The 19,012-nt window shown below is 45.3% G+C and overlaps 1 protein-coding gene across 9 annotated transcripts in view; it reads left to right on the plus strand.

Moving 5' to 3' along the window:
• ARHGAP26 (Rho GTPase activating protein 26) overlaps nt 1-19,012 on the plus strand; it is a 451,541-nt gene that overhangs the window by 113,982 nt on the left and 318,547 nt on the right. Inside the window, exon 1 of one of the 9 annotated variants that reach the window (XM_053912483.2) lies at nt 258-493. The exons of the other annotated variants lie outside the window; for them this stretch is intronic. The gene's annotated coding sequence lies outside the window, so the exon portion shown is untranslated. Of the gene's footprint in view, nt 1-257; nt 494-19,012 lie in introns of those variants that run through there. 9 annotated transcript variants of the gene reach the window in all.

Raw genomic sequence — 19,012 nt, forward strand, 5'->3', positions numbered from 1 at the left:
TTCCAGATGGGAAGACTGAGGTTTGGATGGTCCTGTGACCTGCCCAAGGTCACATGGCTGGGGGAGTGCCCACGCTCAGGTGGGAGCTAGGGTGTGTGTATGAGGCCAGGACAAGTCAGCACAGAGCAGGAGGGAGGGTGGGGTGTGCCACCTAGATGCCCATCTTTTTGCTCCTAGGAGGCTGTCCTTTGGGGTGGCACAGGCGAGCCAGAATCTCAGGTCCTCTGGAGGATTAGTCTCTGTGACCTTCTGCTCTCTGGCAAAGAGGATTTGGATGGGATTTCCATGCAGCGGGGATTTTGTCTTAGTGAGGGCTGCAGAACTGGGCCTGCTGCTTCTGGGACGAGCTGTGTCATTCCTGCTCACTTCGAGGCTGTTGACCTCCTCCCCCTCTGCCCCTCTCTACCTGGAGTGAAGGACACTGGGGACAGAAAGAGATTTCATTCTGTGGTATCTTGTGAGGATCTGTATACAGGACTTTAAGTAACCACTTGTAAGTTGCTTCCTTATCTTATTTTGGTAGTTTAGTGAATGTCCTTTGTTCTATTCTGTTCATTCATTCATTCTCTGTTGATGAATATGATTAAACCATAGACATACGCCAATAGCTCTGTCTTAAAGAAGTTTACCATGGGACCCAGCACCAGCCAATGTGCTCAGGATTTTTCATGTATAATTCGAGAACAAACCTGTGAGGTAGGTAGGAAACTGAAGAAGGGGGTCAGGAATGAGTAGTGATTAGGAGAGGGCCAGAGTGTAGGACTGCCACAGTGAGAATCTTTGTTCTGTTGCTTGCTGCATGTGGACCTTGGGTAAATTACTCAGCCTCTCTGACCTTCTCTTTTCTCATCTGTGAAAGGGGGATAACAGTTTTCCTCGTAGGACTTTTGAGAATCAAATGAGACAGTGTTTGTAAATTTCATAGTATTTCTCTGATGAATATATAGTAAGACCTCAATAAAAGGTAGCTATGTTTCCTTTTATTATTATTAGGTATTCCTCTCTCCTTGTTTTAAAGCTATACAAACAGAGCTTTAGGGAGGCTGTCCTGGTCCAGGTCCCACAGTGAATATAGCAAAGGAGAAGACAGTGACACTGTTATTAAATGACACAAAGTGCCGTGGAGGGATTTAAGGGAGGGAGATAGCACCTGCTTTGTGTGGGTGAAGGGAGATGCTGCCAGCAGGCTGGCATGGGATTAGGGAGGACTTCTTGGAGGAGATGGCATTTGAAGGATCAGCCCATTTGGACAAGTGGAGATGGAGAAGCTAAACGTTGCTGGTGGAGGGAACAGCAAGAGCGCAGGCTCAATGATGAGAATTGGGTGGCATGTGAGCTCAGGAACCCTTTGATTCAGAACAGAAGCAGGGCTAAGTCCCTGGAGGGTGGCGCCTGGGCTGGGTTTGCTCTGACCTGGAATACTGCTGCCACCTGGGAGGGACTCCATACCTGAGTCTTTCCGTCCAACTAAATGGCAGTCTCTGCAGGTGATAAAGATTTAGTTGGGGAAGGGGAGTGACCTGGGAGAAGGGAATTTTGAACTTCATTTGGAGAAGTTGATTTTTGTCCACAGTGAGAGACCTGGGACGGTTTATTTCTGCCATAAAATGCCAGCCCTCTCAGCTGCCTTACTTAAACCGTAAGTCACTCTAGACGTTAGTTTTGGTTTTTCCTGGACTGTGAATCAGATACTCCCTGAGCATTCTGATGGTAATAGGAGATTATAGGACAAGGTGGCCATCTCTCTCCCTGGGGTCATTTAAATTTGAGACCATAGATCCTTGAACCAAGCAAAAGCTAATTTGAAAATAAATATCGTGTGTGGCCCTGTGGTTTTCCCAATCATGTTTTCCTCCTTTATTACTCTTGTCCTACTTTTCCTTATTTTCTGTGGTCACATTCTCACCAGAGGTGGTTATCAAGCCTCTCCCTTCATCTGATGTATGTGTTAGGGCAAAGGTTGTGTGCTATTCTCAGTTGTGTAGATGGTGTGGATGCTGCCAAGGTGACCACCATGTGAAGGAATCCTGCCTACAGTGAATCCTTTGCAAGACAAAGAATTACTTTAGTTTGGAACACCTGTGCCCTAATTTATGCTTCTTTGTGTGTTTTTCATACATTGGATTTTCCTAGAGTTAGGTTACAAAATTGGAAGCTTCTTAAAACAGGGACCCTGCTTCCTCACTATATGTAATCCAGCCAAGACCTGTGGGAATTAACTAGCGAGTTTCTGATTTATGGGCCAGGCTGCCCTTCCTTTGCTCCAGTTTGGTTTCCTGGCCTGTTAGAGTGTTAGAGGTCCCAGGAGCAATTGTTATCTGTGTGCTGAGTTGGTTTTCCACTGGAGGTAGTGACCCATCTCATCATTTACTGATACCCCTGCTCTGTGCTGTCTTGTTGGTTCCATGGTGATTCCACCCCTAATTCCCACTTGATCTGAAAAATAGTTTTATTATTATTTTCTCTGAGCCACAAACAGTAGTTTAAAAAAAATTACTTTGTTGTTGTTCAATTACAGTTGTCTGCATTTTCTCCCCCCCCACCCCCACCCCAGCCAAACCCACCTCCCTCCCCTGCTTCCACCCTCCCCACTGGTTTTGTCCATGTGTCTTTTACAGTAGCTCCTGAAACTTTTACAGTAGCTCCTGAAAACCCTTCTCCCCACTGTCCCCTCCCCCTCCCCTCTGGCTGTGTTTAGATTGTTCTTAGTTTCAATGTCTCTGGTTATATTTTGTTTGCTTTTTTCTCTTGTTGATTATGTTCCAGTTAAAGGTGAGATCATGTGGTATTTGTCCCTCAGCACCTGGCTTATTTCACTTAGCATAATGCTCTCCAGTTCCATCCATGCTGTTGCAAAGGGTAGGAGCTCCTTCTTTCTCTCTGCTGCATAGAATTCCATTGTGTAAATGTACCATAGTTTTTTGATCCACTCATTTGCTGATGGGCACTTAGGTTGCTTCCAGCACTTGGCTGTTGTAAATTGTGCTGCTATGAACATTGGGGTGCGTAGGTTCTTTTGGATTGGTGGTTCAGGGCTCTTAGGGTATAATCCCAGCAGTGGAATTGCTGGGTCAAAAGGCAGTTCCATTTTTAGTTTTCTGAGGAAATTCCATATTGTTTTCCACAGTGGCTGCACCAGTCTGCATTCCCACCAACAGTGTACTACGGTTCTCTTTTCTCTACATCCTCTTTAACACTTGTTTGTTGATTTGTTTATGTTGGCCTTTCTGACGGGTGTGAGGTGGTATCTCATTGTGGTTTTAATTTGCATCTCTCTGATGGCTAGTGGTGCTGAGCCTCTTTTCATATGTCTCTGGGCCCTATATATGTCCTCCTTGGAGAAGTGTCTGTTCAAGTCCTTTGTCCATTTTTTAATTGGGTTTTTTGTCTTCCTGGAGTGGAGTCACAAACAGTACTTTTAAAAGAGAGCAAAGGGATGGGAATGAAGGTCTGCAGTGTTGAGAAATTGTCGGGATAATTTTTATCTTAGCTAAGGTAACTCACGTAGGTTTTCTTGGTGAAGTAAGCGTTGCCTCTGTCCTCTCTCTAGTTTCCTCATCCTTGGGTGTGACAGATTCTCATGTCCTTCCTGCCCCCGACTCTGCCCCCAACACACACACAATAAGAAAATCACAAGACTTCAGAGCAGGTGAAGCAATGCAGCCGCCCTTTTTGTCTCCCTCCTCCCAAAGCATTCATATTTGTATTTGACTTGTCTTTCAAAAAGAAGAATGGTTCCTGGGAATGTGTGTGTTCGTTTTCAGATATTACCTGCTGTGTGGCTTTTAAATAGTGTGTACTGAATGGTTGGAGAGCAAAAGTAGCTCTCCCGTGGCACAGTTCATCCATTGTCCCCTTCTCCATGGCTAGCCTACTGGCACTCCTGATGCTCGCCCTCTTTGTTGCAAATCCTCCTGCCTCTTTGGATGCTTGACCCAGAGCACCCTCACCCCCACTGCATCATTAGATTCTCCTCCCTTTTCAGTGGCAGGTTTTTCTTTGTCTACAAACATGCTGAAGTCTTCATTATCTTTAAAACGAGGCGGGGAAAGTGCCAATCCCAACAAAACTTCCCTTTATACTTCTCTTGCTTATGTGCCACCTGGTGCTGCTGCTTTCACAGCTGGACTGCTCGAACGAACATTCTGTATTTACTGCTTCTATTGCTTTACTACCAAAAGCTCTGAAGGCTGGCTTCTGCCTGCAGTTCTCTTCCGAATCTGCTTTCTCTCAGGTCCCCAGGACCACTTGGTTAATTAAACCAGTGATCTTACAGTCTTCTTTCTTGAGACTCCTCCTCTGCCTTTATTGACATTGTGTTCTCCAGTCTCCCTTTGCCCCTTCTGAGTATCCCTCCTTGGCTCACCTTGTTTGTCTTGGGGGTCTTCCTAAGTTTTCTAGCCTTTTTTACCTCTTGGACCGGAGGCTCTGTCTCACTCTGTTGCTAACTGTCTAGTCTCTGGCTGTAGTCATCACCAAGATGAACATGATTCCCATCCTTCTCTGCAGCAGCCCCAGCCCCTCTCCTGTTCTTCATCATTCTGAGGTCCAGAGAGGTGAGGAGACTTGCTTGAGTCAGTAGCAGATTGCTCCTAGAGTCTCTATATTTCTAGGGTCTGTTCTGCATAGGCACACATTCCCTCTCCAAGCTTGGAAAGATGGTTCACTTTGGCCAGAAAGAAATTAAACTGCACACTAGCAGTAGAATATAGTTGTCCTTCTCCTTCCAGAGCTTGATAAAGTCATGATGAACACGTGTGTAGAGGGTTCTGTAGGTTTTCTGTGAAGAGGCAGGTAACGCTGTGCAGAGAATTGTTCCTGGGAGAAGAAGGGGTCTTGTGCGAGGGAGGTTAGCAGTAGGGTAAAGCCTTAGCGGGCTAGTTTTCCAGGTAGGGCCTCTGAGCTGCTGGAAGTAGTTTGGAGGAGGCAGGTCTCAGATGGGAGCCATCTAGCTTTGAGGCATTGTGGGGTGTTCACAGGTGTTATTAGTGGGTATTGTTGAGGGGACTGCAGTGCCCTCTGGGGACATGCCAGACTCTTCTTTTATCAATGTCTGCCAGCCAGGGTAAGGCTTTCTTGGGGAAGAAGGTCAGCGTGGCAGGGTCTGGAGTTTTAAAGCCATCTTTGTGTCTGTCATGAAATTCACAGTGTGGTTTCTTTATGGAGGCTGTCTTGGAGCAGATTTATTTTATTTTCTTTTCCCCTAAATGACTCTAATGGTAGGATTTATGCTATTAATGCAGACGCTATGGCTCGTAGCCACAGGGACTTTTATCCACTTCTCACCTGCAGTCTCATGTGCCGATGCACTTTGGCTCCTTGCCGCTCGGGGACTGCTGGCAGTAGGGCCACTCTTAACACGATCTGGTCGAGTGTCCTGGGCGGGGGGTTGTGGAAAGGTTCTTGCATCCAGAGGTCTCTGTGTCACCCTGGACTCGCTGTCATCATGACAACCACAGTCTCACCCAGTCAGTTGTGTCTTACTGGTATCTTAAAAGAGCAACAAAACAGAAACGCTTACCAGCCAGAAGCACTGGATGCCACTCTGCCTGTAGCCAGGGAACTCGTTGTCTCACTGAAATACAATGACATTGATTGAGCCCTTCTCTTGGCACAGAGACTTGTCTGAGTCAGTCTCTCCCACAGAGGCCTGCTGCTCTGAAACCTCTGACTTCCCTCACTTCTCAGACTTGCCTTTGTCAGGCTCCAGAGATGGTGGAAGTGACTGATGAGGGGGAGCGGGGTCAGAGATCTGCTCGGCAAAGTTTGGACTGGAGGAGGGGTGATTGATGGGCAACTCATCCTTACGGTGGTGTAGCTTAGATTTTAAAGCTGTGGGGTCTAGAGTCAGGCTCCTGGGTTCATATCTTCGTTTTATCGCTTACTGGTTATTTCCCCATTTGTAAAATGGATTTAAACAACAGTACCTACCTCAGGGATTTTGGGAGAATTAAATGACGGTACAGGCATCCCCCAATTTCTGAAAGGTTGCTTTATGCCGCTTTGCTTTTATAGGAGACCTACATTAGTACCTGTTTTTGCTGACCGAAAGAAATATGAAAAGGATTTTTGCTTTTATGAAAAATGGCCAAAAGTGAAAATAGTGTTTAGCGATTGTTTTGCAGCAGCTGTTAACAGGCAGCGCTCACCTGAGCAGGCAGGGTGGCCCCTCCCAGCTCCTCTCTGGGAACCACACTCAGCATCACAGCAGCATCAAGCCGCCATAGCTTTGACCTGTGTCTGTGAGCATCTGTGCTCCATCTAGATTTGTTTTGTGCGTCTATCAGCAAAATGTGTTGTAAGATAATTGCATTTTTACTTTATCCCATTTTGGCTTATGAAGGAGTAGCAGGGGAAACCTGTATCTTTAAAGCACTTAGGGGTTGGACAAATATAGGTAGTAAACTTTCAATACATTATTGCCTATCAGGATGTGGAAACTCCTTCAAAGTAGCTCTAACTTTGTGTTCTTAGAAGGCTGCAGGTCCTGCTCAGTACGAGAAAGACAGCACCATCTTTTCTACTTGGGTATGCATCTGTAGGATGCTGCAGGCTCTAGGAGAGCTGGGTTTTGCATGTGTTTGTTCATAATGTGCTGGAAGAACCAAACAGACCCTGGCCCACTGTAGTGTTTAATAAATCTTTGCTGAGTGAAGGAATAAAGCCGTGAGCAGACCAAGAATAGGAATATAGCAGGGTGGCTTGTTTGGTGTAGCTAGGTCATTTTTGCTAGTTTGTGGCTGCAGATCCTTCGTCATCTGGAGATCAATAGAATACGTAGGTAGCAAGTTATTGGGAGGGTTCTTTTTTTAAATCCAGCTGAATTAGCATACAAAAGGCTGTACATGTTACACTGCACAATTTGATAAATTCTGACATCTGTATATACCTATGAAGCCATCACCACAATATTAGGGGAATTCTTGATGACGGTCTTCAAGTCTTTTATTTCTCTGTGCCTGACAAACCACTTCCCCCTTGGTCTTGCATGTAGCTGGCTCCCTCATCAGGTGGGGAGAGGGAAGGAGGGTCTGCCTTCCTCTTCCTCACATCATTGCTTTCTAGCTTTCATCTGCATTTTTATTACATTCTTGCCGTTGAAATTGTAGATGGTTATAGTGTGTTTGTCTTTGTTGAGTATCTATCTTCACTAGGGTGCAGGTGGGGAGCATAAGAGCATACCTGTTTTGTTAAAAGTTTTATTCTCATCCCAGTCCTCACACAAAGGAGGTGCATAGTGCAGAGTTAAGGGGTGAACGAACTATTACCAGAATAGATATATGGCACTGTGGGACATGAATTGGGAGCAGAGAAAACTGAGTTGTTCTCAGGCACACAAAGTTATTCTCACTTTCAGTGGAGAGAAATGAAAGGGAAGGAAGGCCTCCTAGGGTCTGAATTACTTTAACTTGGTTACTGATTTGAGACTAAGGAGGCCCTGGAAATGCAGGGAATCTAACCTGGCGAAAGCCAGACCCAAGATGAGGTGCGTGGGGACTTGCTCTGTCATTCTGAGACCCAGCTGTTCAGTGGAACGTTAAAAACATTGTTGTTGGGGCTCTGTGAGTTTGTTTTTATATTGCAAACTGATCCTCTTCTACAGGCTGCCGCAGAAGGGGACTTTAACTGAGTATGCCATTAGAAGGCCCCCCCAGGTCCCTTTTGTTTCTTTGCAGCTTGTGGTATCCCCCCGAAACCTGCACATTATAAATGACAATGGAGTTTTCAAAGTCAGCTGTGATTCCCTCAGAAAAGTCTCTGGTAGGCATTAAAGGAAGAATCACAAAAATAATAATTAAAAATGACACAGCCAGGTAGTGCTATGTAGTGTGCATTTTGGCAAGAGTCAACATTTTAGAACAGTAAATACTCTCTCCATGGTGGGGAAAAACAGGCAAAACAGGCTTTTAAAACCCCATTCTAGAAGGAAAGGGGAGGGATGGGAAATAAAAGAATATACTTATGTTGTTGGTGAAGCTACTTTTCTACTGAGCGTTTGCAGAAGAGATGGATACCAGATTTATTAAGAATTATTGTTTCTTTCAGATCCTAGGAAGCAGCTGGCTGATCTGGGATGAAGTGACGTGCACTGTTAGGTTGTATTTTCTGCATGTTTCATCTCAGGTGCTTTGCCCCTGATGTCCATCCATCCGTTTGTCTGCCCATCATTATTGACTATATGATGCCTGTATAATACAAGGCACTTTTTCTTCCCTCCCTCCCTCCCATTCTCAGTCTGTTCATCCTCCAGCCACATAGTGTTATTGATTGCCTGTTATGTGCCAGGGAGTGTTCTGCACCCTAGGAACCCTGAGTAGAGGAGACAATTTAGCAGAGGAGATGGGCTCGTGGACAAGATAGTCTTATTGTTTTTTATCTTTGATGTGAGGTTATCGATGACTGACTTACACCTCCCCGTATCCCATTTCTAATGAGATGAAAGCACAGGCTGTATGTATCTGCTTTTTGATTACCTCTCCCGTGACTACTGTATCGGGCACATAGGTGGTCAATTCATAGCGTTTTGAATAAATAACAGAATAAATGAGTGATCTGTGTAGTGTGGGACACACTTTAACAGGAGTATAATCACAGCTGTGGGAAGTTGCACAGAAGACAGAATTACTAACATGGCTCCCTATGTCTGGGTCAAGTAATGAAGAGCAAGGGATGTTTGTGCATGTCGTTAACTATCTGTGCTTTGCTCATGCTCTCCGTGACATGTTTGAGCTGCTCCCGTGCATGGAGCTGTGGTGAACGGTGGACTGTGATGGAGCACAGGACTGACGTGGTCTCTGCCTTCCGGGAGCTGCCCACACTGAGCAAGTGTGAAAAGTGCTCACAGGGAGAGCCCAGGTGTGTGGGCACACAGTGGGGGCCAGCCTGGGCCTGCAGTGAATGTGAAGCTGCCCCTTGAAGGGCTCCCTGGGGGAAGGCAGGTGCTGGTTGTGTGGGAGTGGTAGAAGGGGCCTGTGAAGGTGCTGACCTGGGAAGGAAGCTGGGGTGGCCCGAGTGTGGAGCTCTTCTCTGATTGAGGCCAGGGCCAGGCCATCTCCAATATCTGAAGAGCAGGCACTCCTTTCTGTGTTGTTGCAGAGCCCCTTGATTTTGGTAGCAATGTGACTTAAAGGCCCAGGCTTCCTAAAAAAGAAACTGTATTAGCTTCCATGGCTGCCTTAAACAAATTACCATAAACTAGTTGGCTTAAAACAAGAGAAATTTATTCTTTCATTGTTCTGGAGGCCAGCAATCTGAGATCAGGGTTTCGACAGGGTCGTGCTCCCTCTGAAGACTCCAGGGGAGGGATCGTTCTTCTTCCAAGCTACTATCGCTCCTGGTCATTTTTGGTGTCCTTGGCTCATAGCTGCATCAGTCACTCTAACCTCTGCCTTCTCCTTTCCTGTGTGTCTGTGTCCCCTTCTCTTTTTAAAAGTACACTAGTATTTGGATTTAGGGCCAGTTTTAATACAGTATGGCCCTATGCCATGTTCTGAGGTTCCAGGTGGGCATGAATTAGGGGGACATTATTCAGTTGACGTCAGGAGGGCATGTTGAAGTTGGGGGAGCTGTGCTGGGAGGCTTCCTAGGGGTCTTCTTATCCTTCAGGGTTCTGGATTGACAGGAGGTCGGGAGACTTGGTCGTGGAGAAGGTGGGCCAGCAGTGGCTGGGACTCCAGTCTTGGCGAGGGCTCCTGGGTTCGGGATTCTTCTCACGTGCCTAAGGGAGCTGTGAGACTGTGCACGGTGGCCTTGCTGTTGCAGTTCCCAGGCTCATGTTCACCCCATTCTTCCTGCAACTAGGGGCAACATCAGAGCTTCCTACTGACCGTCCTTAGAGCACCTTGACATGGGAGGCGTGTTCCTGAGCGTAACCGGCCAGTGTAATCAGTAACCCTAGCCAACAATGGCCCCGGGTTTTTCCACGCTCTTCTTCTCTGGGAATAGTTTCCTGCTGCTCTCTTGGAGGCGTGTTGCCAGGGACTTTCTGGGCCTACAGGACATCACTTTCCTTTTCTTTCTACTTTCTCAGGTTCAGTGTTAGTAGCTTCTTCCAGTTCTTTGGCACTTACAGAAATTATTCAACAGTGTCTTCCTATAACAGTGGTTCTTGAACTTACTGTGATTTCCAGATTTGCTTTCCTATCTGAAAATTTGATTCCCAAATCTGATTTTCAGATTTTGATTCCCAGAATTTCTGATTTAGTAAGCCTGGGTTGATCCGATTTAGGTGAACTTCAAAAACCAATTTAAGAAACCGTTCCCCAAGGGTATGTTTTCGTGCACATGGGTGCGTGTGCGAGTGTATGTGTTTCCTCAAGTGACACCTGGTATATTAGACAGGATGGTTTCTGCATTTACATGATGCTAATTGACACAATTGCCACCAGATTATATATTTCAAACTCTGACCTAGATATGCTGTCTAGATATACAAATGCAAATTCTCCTAACATTAGCCTGTGGGCAAAGTGATAAAATAGAATTAATGGTACCTCAAAAACATTATAGGTGTACTGTTGAATGAGGAAGAGCGTGAGTAAGGAATGTGGGTTTTATGACCTCAAAGCTAAGCCTAGGGAATGGGGTTTCCATTGTTTGTTTTTTATGTGCAAGGGGTTGGATAATGGGATGGCTCTTTCGTCCTCATTTTTGTGACCCAGGTTACCCTTTCTGTAAAACAGGATTGCAGAGTTGTCGCTCTCCTCACTGAACTCTAAGAGTCACATTCTTATTTGTGTGTTCATTTACTTATTTACGCTAGAACTGCAATGATTGTCCTTTTATGAACACGACAGAGATGGCTGCTGCCTGCTTGGCATTTATAACGTCATCGGGCTGGTACACATTAAACAGTTACCAAAAATCAAAGGAGATTACTTATGTAAAGGGATGGGAAGGGCAATTCTAGGGAGTGCTGAGAGCTTACCATTGGGAGTGGGTGGGGGATGAAGTGATACTTCAAGCAGAATGTGAAGGGCCAAGGGGCAGTAACTAGGTGGAGAGGGCTGGGGAACACTGAGGGCCGGGGGTACGCCACATGCCAGGCTTTGTGGCCAGAGAGGTCCCGGCACATTCCAGCATCTGAGTTGGCCAGTGGAACTGGAGCTCTGAGGGAGGGCGAGGCCAGTGAGGTGTGCAGGTGAGGCAAGTTTTGTATATTGTTATTTTCAGATGAAAGGAAGAGTTATGATTGGGGAGGATGTGGAAGGAGCGGTGACAGGATCAGGTCTGTTAATTTTGAAAAGGTCATCCTGAGTAGCTGAGTGACAAATGGTCTGGAGGAGAGCTGGAAGGAAGTGGGGACGCCAGTTAGGAGTCCAGGCCAGAGATGGTGCTGGCCTGGCCTCAGTGATGCAGCAGGAATGAGGTCTTTTTCCAGACACCAGTTGGAGGAAGGAAGAAGGTTAGTGGGGGTGGACAAACAATCCTAGGTGTTTAATCTGTAGGGACCCTTGTTCATAAAGCAGAAATAAGTGCTGTTAAAGGTATTAAAGTAGAAAGATTTTTCTTTCATGGTCTAGCTCTTGACTGTGGTACTTTTCATTTGCTGTTTAATGTTCTAAATAAAGAAAAATTAAAAATTTAAAGTCTTGGTGTGAGTTTTACTCTTCATCTTTATGTTGGGCAATGGCCGTTTTAAATGTAAGATCGACTGACTTATATGTGGACTCACTGAAGTTACACAAATCATATCACATAGCTTATATGCATATTAATTTTGTTCCTACCAGAATAGTAGAACCACTGCACAAACTAACTCAGCTGTTTTTATTGCACTTGATTTGTGCACATTTCTACCAGCAATCTGTCTTTGGCTTACTGATGAATAAGGAAGGATGGAAAGGAAGAGGGACTGTGGGTAGCTTGATCTTTACCTATTCTGTGTCTTCACGGTGAGCCTAAGGTGTTGGCTTATCCAGAGAAAAAAATAATGTGAGTAGGAAAGGCAATGACAAGGTTCCTTGGCCCTTCCTCTTTCTTAAAATGAGATTGCCTTTTTTTTTGTTTTGCGTCTGGCCAGTTCTGATTCAAATGGAAAGCGTGGCCCATCAGGGCTGGCAGTGTTTGCCTGTACTGTAGACACAACCCATTCAGGTTGTACTCACTTAGTCTTGCTCAACTCCCACATATCGTGGGTGCTCCAGAGTCCTGTGCTCCTGGGATGTTAGCAAACACAATATACACACGGGGCCCTAAAGCACCCTGGTGGGCATGCACAACACCCCTGCTGTAGGTCTCCTCTGCTCACATGCATACTCCACTTCATTTTAAAGATTTTCAGGATAGTGCCGGAATAGCATTAGACCAGGCAGGCTATTCTGAGTGTGGGTCCCCGTGTTGATGGGACAGGTTGCATGCCCGAGAGGTTACCTGCCTATGCCTCTGCACTCCTTGTCTCTCAGCAGCCCTGTGGGCCTGTCCTAGATTCACTTGAGTCTGTGGCAGATTTACTCTTTGCAGGCTCAGGAAAGAATAACTACCTGTATTGGCAGCTCCCGGCCAGGCCTGTGGTCCAGGAGTGCTTGGCTCCCCAGGTGCTGAAGGAACTGCCTGGCTCCCGGACAGTTTCCGGCCAGTCAGCGCCCAGTACCGTTCACCAGCTCCAGGTGCCATGAGCGAGCCTGTACCAATCAGGCCATAACAGAGCTGCCTTTGTAGTTGATTGGGCTTCAGAATACGGAACATGATGGAGAAGATTTTTTTGGAAAAAAGCTCAGCTTTCTGAATTTGTGAGTTTTGAATTTCATTGTGGTGTTTCCTCTCCCCACCTGTACTGCCACCTAGGTTTCTTCCATCACAGGCATTAACCGCCTGCTTCAGGAACATTTGTAAACCTCTCAGGAAGGAGAAGTTCCAGCTTCTTTGGAGCTCTGGCTTTGTCATCTGGAGAGGTTCCCGTCCACTGGTACTCTGTCCTGGATGTTCTGAGGGTCTAGGTGACAGCAGCTCTCAGACTTCACCAGGCATTCATCTGCTTCAGAGGGCTGGGATGAGCTCCCGGGGGGAGGGAGTCTGTCCTCAGTGGTGCTCGACCATGTTTTGAAAAAGTCTTCAGCCTCCCAAATTCTGTGGTGTGGAGTGAGGGGGTACTCTTGAGAACTTGTTGAAACACAATTTCTTATTTGAGTGGCAGCCAGAATTTGGCAGGAGACAGTGTTGGGTAAGGAGGCCTTACTTCTGGGAACCTGTGGGGAGGACGAATGTTGCCTACCTGGGGACCTCCCTACTTGGTCCCAGTAGCACCTGGCCTCCCTTGAGATGCGGCAGGGAACTGGCTATTTACGCAGGGATTAAAGAAAGTGAAACAAAGTTGTGAGAATGTATGAGGTATGGCTCTGCTCAAAGTTGCTAGGCACTTTGTTTTTTTTAAGGCAATGTTCATTTAATCCAAGGGTAGACAGACAGATTTTCCTGTATTAATTAACCTTATTCGGGTGCTGAGGAGCAGCTGTCTTGTTTCCTGTGATAGCGGTGGGGAGGAGTGTCCTTGAGGTGACCAGGGACTAGGTTGATTCCATCCAGATGATGATAATGGTGGGAGGTCCTCAGGGTGGAGGGGCATTAAGGTGAGAGGGAGGAGGAGGCCAAGTGGCTTGGCTGTCCTTTGATCTCTACACAGAAATACACCAGCATGACATTTAATTTATTATGTTATTGGGTACAACTGTATATTACTAATACCCACTGTTTATTGAGGGCTTGCTGCAGCCAGTGCCTGTGCTAAACACTGCTGAGCATTCTCTCTTTTCTCACAGAAATCCCTGGAAGCAGGTGTCCTTTTTTTTCCTCTATGTCATGCAGATGCAAATGAGTACAGGGACCTCGTAGGTGGCAGAGGTGGAATTCTGAACCCTGTGAATTCGTTCCCAAAGCCCCAGCACTTACCCATGGTTCTAGGCTTCTTTACCTGATGGAAGGACTCTAGTTACTCTCCAAGCCTTGTCTTGCCTGACACCCTCACATTTACCTTAGCTTTTGATGAGAACAGCCAGAGGTGTATCTGATTTTGTGTATTATGTCCAGGTTCCATTGTCTGTGGCTTTCTGCGTTAATAATAGTTGAATGCAAAGTAAGCCCCATTCTTTGAGCTGGTGTTTTTTTTTTTTCCTTTGCTAGAAAAGATTCAGGGGTTACAGGGAGGTGACAGGCCTTGGCTTCTCTTTTTCTGCTTTTCAAGTGAGGTTCTTGTTTGTCCAAAGTTGTTTAGAGCAAATATGATGGTGAGGTGGGAGGAGGCAGGCCTGAGGGTGTGAAAAGATAACTTATAGATGCTGAGTTTTTCTTTTACAATTCCAATTATAAACACTTTCGCAATTCACAATTCACAATGCCAAAGACCTTGGAACACAAGGTTCTGCACCTGAGGTGACCTATTAAGACATTAATGTGGCTTGGAAACCCATTATCAACCCTAATTTACTGTTTTGTGATTGTCCTCTTCTTCATGTAAAAGCTTTATAATGAACTTTGGTAAATCTTCCTGAACTCTTTTTCAAAGTGGCAGTGTTTGCTTTCCTTCCATTATGGAGAAAGGCACAGGCAGAGGAAGAAATGGCAGTTGCTTGATAGCTCCCTGGAAGAAGGGGCGGCACTTGGAGCTGTACCTTTTAAAGCACGTTTGGGACTTCTGTCTGGTCCATGGATCCTGTCTCTGTGGACCCAAGACAGGCAGGGCTGCCCTGCTCTAGTTCCACATGTACTCAGTTTTCTGGTTCCCTGTCCCTTCTTCATTTTATTGGCAAGGCCTTTTCTTTTACTTGTAAGCCTCTTCCAAGAAGGTCTGGCTTTCACTCTAAGTATACCACCATAAATTTTGAGGTGGTACATATCATCCTCTTAATCTACTTGAGCCAGCACATCATCATGAAGACATCATTTTATTTAGGGGGTATTAGTTGCTATGGTTATTTGCTGAGACTAACAGAGTCTGTGTTCTCTCAATTGGATTTTTGGAAACTTCTCTCTGAGAATGACAGAGGTGTGCCTCCCATAGGAATATCCAGTATATACTGTCACCATTGGGGAAACAAAGGCACAGAAAAGATACTGTGGGTGGAATTTTAGAGCCAGAAGGGAGCTTACAGATCAAGTGGTTCAGCCTCTAGTTTCCAAAAGGGTTTCCTAAGACTGAACTTTGTGAAGTTCATTAGGAACTTGCTAAGAAACTGTTAAGTAACTTACCCTATGTACATGTCCATAGTTGGTTGGTGAGCAAGGATGGAGCTCATTTCTTGTTCTTATTCTAGTCCTTCTGCTGCAGTAGAAGTCCTCTTAAGGAATCCATCCTTCCAATAGATACTGAGGGCCTCTGGCTGTAGGCACTGTGCTGGAAGGAGAAAGGCATCGTGACCTTCGCTCTCAGGGTCTCAGGTGGGAATCCTTGCCCTTGCCTTGGAGAGTGTGGTGCCTCCAGCAGCATTGGCATCACCTGGAAACTTGATAGAAATGCAGAGGCTCTGGCTTTCAGGCCTACTAATCAGAATCAGCATTTTGACAAGATTCTTGGTTGATTGGGTGCACATTAAAGTTTGAGAAGCTCTGCTCTAGGAAGGTAGCTCCTTCTAGAAGCAAAAGTCAAATTTTGAGGCCCAAGCCGGGCTTAACCGCCCCTCCCTGCATCTGCTCCTCTGCTTGGCGTTGGCATCATAGTAATGCTGTGTGGTGTCGACCGAGAGGAAGAGGGAGGAACGCTCCACCATTCTCAGCCTGAGCTCTAGTGCATTCGCACTTGACCCCTTCTCATCTTCCCAGCCCTCCTGTGACCCACTCTCCCTGCAGACCCTTTGGTCTGACTTTGTATGGTCTCCTCTTAATGCCCTTCAACTTTTCCTCCCTAAAACATACCTATCTTAGGGGCAAAGCAAAAATGGCACCTTTTCAGGAAGCTAGGCACTTTAGCCTTGTGACCCCTGAAAATCCCTTCTATCTTGGGTGTCACCTTAGCATGCTCATTCTTATATCTGTTTTATCTGGGGCTGGTCCCCTCACCAAGGAAATTGATGAAAAGGATTTGATGATACCATTCTTCCCTTGTGCATTTAAAAGGCACCATTTGAGTTTAATAAACTTCTCAAGAAGAAACCCATGCTGTTTTGAGTTGTAGTTTGGTTAAAAAATAGTGTTGCTCCGGCTGGGTTGCTCAGTTGGTTAGAGCATTGTCCTGATACGCCAAGGTTGCGGGTTCGATCCTTAGTCAGGGTACATTAATCAAGTGAATGCATAAAATAAGTGGGACAACAAATCGATGTTTCTCTTCCCTTCCTCTCTCTCTTTAAAATAAAAAAAAATTGTTATTTAGTTCAGGGTTTTTGTCTTTTCTCTGCAAGGGGTGAAAGGAAGTTTTAAATGTGTAGATGAATAAGGGTTTTCTAAGCATCTGAGGAAAACCTAAGGATGCAGATGTGTTTTTAGTAGTTCACTACAATGGGGTTGAGTAGTTCGGTGAATCAATGAAGCACAAATTCCTGTTTGAAATGAAGAAAATCAATGAGGAAAAAATTCCTTAGTTTGCTAATTAAGATTCTCCTTTGGTTGATTCTCTTCTTTCCCACCTGCAAGTGAACTTCCACTCTGCCCGTGCTTGTGGTAAGGAATGAGAATCTGCACCTAAGGGCCACCCTGTGATTTGCTCTTCCATGAAGTGTTTATTTTTAACCCATTTTTAATTCCCACTACAATCTTGTGAGGTGTATTATATCCTCACAGTTATATAAATGCTTGGAAAGGATGAATAATTTGCCCAAAGTCTACAGCTAGTAATTAGCAGACCCAGGGTTTGAAGCCAGGCTTGCTGAGTTCATGCACTTCATACTTCTTTGAGTTGCCCTTGATTGTCTTGGTGTGTGTGTACTTAACCAGCCTGGAATTACCCTTCCTTTTTGCTTCTTCACTTGGTTAGGCCCTCTAAAAATGGGTTTCTTTGTTTTAACTGAGCAGATCAACACTGTTTTCCTTGAGGGAGTTTTTCCTGCACTGACCTGCTGTCTTATAAGGTCTGGGGCATCATGTGAATGTAGACGTTCTGGACACAGTGCCTCAGTTCTGCTTTGTGTCAGGGCTGAGTAATTCAAGTTTGGGATTGGACTCTCCAGGGCCAGGGTTTTTGTAGTAGACCTGAGGTTGAATAAAGCACTTAACATAATGGTCATTGATTGGCAATTGTTTATTAAGCACTTAATGTGATGTACTCTTATCAAGTTAGTCCTTATTTTCTTCATCTTTAAAAGACCAAGTGCTATCATTAAAGCTCAATGTTGTTATGAGGAGAAGATATTAATATAGTGCTTTGGAAATGCAAATGTCCTTGTATTCATCACTTGTATGTAATTATGTGTAGTGATGATGCTACTGATCACTCATACCTGGACTTGAACTTTGAGTTTTCAATAGGGAGCAGAGTTTCTTTGAGTCCCTCATACTCTTCTTTTCTCCTGCCTGACCAGTGGACTGTGTACCGATGTGCAGGTTGAGAGGTGTCATGTGATCATCCACAGGGAGCAAGCCCTGACTGTCTGGGTGTGCATGTTCCTGCACTGAAGTGGGATGGGAAGTCATAGAAGTCCCAAACTAAGTTCTGGGCCAGCTCTTTAGTGAAAGGCTTAATCAGTGTTTAAGTCGATGTTGTTTCTGTTCTGTATAAAAATCTGCTTCCCATTTCCTTAGGGATGAAGTCCAGATCCCTTTGCTTGGCATTCAGGTCCTACCATGGTTTGATTCTAAAGCTCTCTTCCCTCCCAGTCTTGCCTCCTGTCCATCAAGTTTAACTTCCTGCTGCTTCTAGGTAGGTCCTTTGCTTTGTCATCTCTTTGCTTTCAGTTCTTCCAGAATACTTTCCCATGCCTGTCTACCCTGCCCAGCACCTCCCCCTATATCTACATATCCAACTAGTTCTGAACTTTGGAGGCTCAGTTAAATGCCACTCCCTATTCTTTTTTCCTGGGAGGCCGCCTCCGCTGGCGTCAGCTGGAGTAATATCCTGCTTACACTTCTTTAGCTATTTTTTTGTCCTTTCTGATTGCCTTAACATGTTCTACCTTAATTTGTAAATTGACATAAGCAGATTAGGCCCTTCTAAATTGTATTCTCCTCAAGATATACAAGTATATACATAGCAGCCTTTTATTTCTTTGAGTACATGGATAAATGATTCTCAAATGTTTGAGTAAACTAGGTAATATTGTGTAGTAGTTAAGAGCTATGGAGTCAAGGTTCCTTGTACTACCAGTCATTGCGCGACTGTGACAGGTTCTTCCACCTCTCTGAGGCTGTTTCCCTATCTGCAAAATGGAAGTAATAATATGTACTCAGTAGGATAGTCGTGAGAATGAAATAGTTTAAAATACTTAGGTACACATTACATAGTGAGCACCCAATAAATTAATGCATAATATATTTTGGATATATATTTAGGTGGGTTTGGGTCTCATATTATTCTTGGAGGGGGTTTCTATGTAAATAGAATTGGAAACTTCATCTGGAAGAGGGTGACATACCTTTCTTTGTTCTTTGTGATTTCATTTTTAAAATCAACTTTGAAAATTTCATTAGCCTTAGTGCTCTGGTTGGAAAACAAATTCTCCAGAGTCTGTGCTGGCTGTGGCCTCATTTTTAGGAAATAGAGTTTTAGGGAAATGGCCTCAGGAAAAGTATGCAGATATACGCGTATAATCAGAGTGCACGTGATAGACATGCCGTGGTGGATAGGGTTGGTGGGCATAGCATCCTCTGGTGAGATGAAAGGGTTTCATCTCTCTGGTGAGTCTGCTCCAGCCAGATTGGAAACACGGTGAGAGACCTGTTGGTGGTGACTTCATCCTTCCAGCCCTTCCCCTCCACATCTCAGGCTTGGATGGATAAGATAAAGACAGGTCCTCTGCATGTGTTAGGGCAGGTTTTCCCCCATGGAGGCCAGGGCCCCTCCCTCCATAGCTGATTGCACATGCACTGGAAAGTTCTTCTCTTGTTTGGGTGTCTTTACTAATTGGAAGGGATCTGTCCCCAGCCCTGCATT

The sequence above is a fragment of the Desmodus rotundus genome, chromosome 10 (genome assembly GCF_022682495.2).
Source record: "Desmodus rotundus isolate HL8 chromosome 10, HLdesRot8A.1, whole genome shotgun sequence".
Lineage (NCBI taxonomy): Eukaryota > Metazoa > Chordata > Mammalia > Chiroptera > Phyllostomidae > Desmodus > Desmodus rotundus.